Genomic DNA, 2,168 nt, shown 5'->3' on the forward strand with positions numbered 1-2,168 from the left:
CGGGGTCCCGAGCTCTTGTTTGGTTGCTTGTAGGTAGGGATGAACAGCTGGTCATTTTTTTTGGCTTCTAATTAAAGATCTTCTTTTTACTGTTTAATGTCTTGTTGATTTGTTGTTCTCTTGGTTTATGTTTTAAGATTTTTGATAGGTATTATTTTGTTGTATATATTTTATGTGTATTTTTATGTTTGAAATTTCTTAGGTTCTTTTCTGGGCTTTTTTGTAGGCCGTGCCGAATAGTATTTAAGTTTTGGTTTTTATTTCGGTATTATCTTTTTACGGTTTGATGTCTTATAGGTCTTTGTTTGGTGATTTGTCTTTTTTTGTTGTTTGATAAATTTGTTGTCTTTTTTGATTTGCGTTAGTTATTTGTTTGATGGATTGTCGTTTTTTGGTGTTGGATATACTTGTTGTCTATTTTTATGTGTAGGTACTGTAGAATATATTTTGTGTTGTTGTTTTTAAGTAGTGTTGAACAGCTGTTCATTACCATTGGCTATGAATTAGGGAATTTCTTTCACTGTTTGATGTAGGTCTCATTTTTGTTCTTCGGCATTTATATTTTTTGTTGATTTGTTTTGGTATTTGTTATCCCCCAGGGGAACACGTTCTTACGTGTTTACGGATCTTAGCGAACCCGGGGTCCTGAGCTCTCGTTAGGTTGTCTGTAGTTAGGTATGATCAGCTATTCAACACTATTTGCTTCGAGTTAGGGAACTGTTTTAATTATTTGATGTAGGTCTGTTTTTTGTTTTTTGTCTGTTTTATTTAATGAATTTTGATAGGTATTTGTTATCCCCCAGGGGAACACGTTCTTACGTGTTTACGGGTCTTAGCGAACCCGGGGTCCCGAGCTCTTGTTTGGTTGTCTGTAACTAGGTATGTTCAGCTGTTCAACACTATTTGCTTCGAGTTAGGGAACTGTTTTAATTATTTGATGTAGGTCTGCTTTTTGTTTTTTGTCTGTTTTGTTTAATACATTTTGATAGGTATTTGTATTTGGATTGCCTTTCATATCGTCTGATTTATTATATTTGATATTGGTCAGTTTTTAGTTTTTGTGTGTGATTTGCGTAAGGTATATGTTTAATAGATTGCCTTTTTTATGGTGTTACATATATTTGTTGTGAATTTTTATGAGAGGTAATTTTTGTTTCTTTAATTTCTTTGTTTCTTATATTGTATTGAACAGTATTTAATTTTTGCTACTAAATAAAGATACCTATGATTTAAATCGTTTGTTATAAATTTGTTTTGTTCTTCAGGGGTTTTTTTTTTTTTAATTGTTTTAGATATTTATTTGATGGATTCTTCTACATATGGTACTATATTTGTCTATTTCCATGAAAGGTATTTTTTAGATTTTAACAATTGATTTTTAGGTGTAATCAATTATAAAAATTTTTATTTTTATTTACAGAACTTGGAATTTTTTTTTTTTGTTTCAATTTAAATCAAGAATTCTTTAGGAGCCAAGTAACCATCAATTTAAATTTACAAATCTAAATTTGTTTCATAATATTAAAATTTTAATATATTTGCTTTTATGTTTCTTTTTCAGAACTTGGATTTTTTTTTGGACCGACCCAAATCAATTTTCCTCCGGGAGCCGGGGATCCCCTTTTCATTTCTACCTCTGAAATCTACACTTTGAATATTTTATGGTAAAAAAATCAAATTCATTTAATTTACATAAAATATCCTGAAACATTTAAATCATTTGATTAAAATTAACTAATAATAATTAACTTCTAATATATTGTGCTAATAAATGTAAAATATTATTCAATTTAAATTAATAAACCTCTTTTTGTTTCAATATATTCAAATTATAATACATTTATTTTTATGTTTCTTTTTCAGAACTTGGATTTTTTTTTGGACCGACCCAAATCAATTTTCCTCCGGGAGCCGGGGATCCCCTTTTCATTTCTACCTCTGAAATCTACACTTTGAATATTTTATGGTAAAAAAATCAAATTCATCTAATATACATATAATATCTTAATAAATCTGATATGTTTCTTTCAGAACTTGGATTTTCCTTTGTTTCAACCTAAACAGAGTGTCCTTCTTCGAGAGCCGGGTAACCACTTGTAATAATATTTGTTGTATTTTATGCATTAAATGATTTATTGGAATAAAAATCAAATTCATTTAATTTACAT

At 28.8% G+C, this 2,168-nt stretch overlaps 1 long non-coding RNA gene across 2 annotated transcripts in view; it reads left to right on the forward strand.

Moving 5' to 3' along the window:
- The first annotated feature begins 1,548 nt into the window (after positions 1 to 1,548).
- LOC112687475 overlaps positions 1,549 to 2,168 on the forward strand; it is a 798-nt gene continuing 178 nt past the window's right edge. Inside the window, exons 1-3 of one of the 2 annotated variants that reach the window (XR_003148982.1) lie at positions 1,549 to 1,664; positions 1,864 to 1,966; positions 2,032 to 2,086. This is a non-coding gene — a long non-coding RNA (uncharacterized LOC112687475). Of the gene's footprint in view, positions 1,665 to 1,804; positions 1,967 to 2,031; positions 2,087 to 2,168 lie in introns of those variants that run through there. The other variant, XR_003148981.1, reaches the window with a different exon arrangement.

This window comes from Sipha flava, unplaced genomic scaffold (genome assembly GCF_003268045.1).
Source record: "Sipha flava isolate LNK unplaced genomic scaffold, YSA_version1 34_pilon_pilon, whole genome shotgun sequence".
Classification (NCBI taxonomy): Eukaryota; Metazoa; Arthropoda; class Insecta; order Hemiptera; family Aphididae; genus Sipha; species Sipha flava.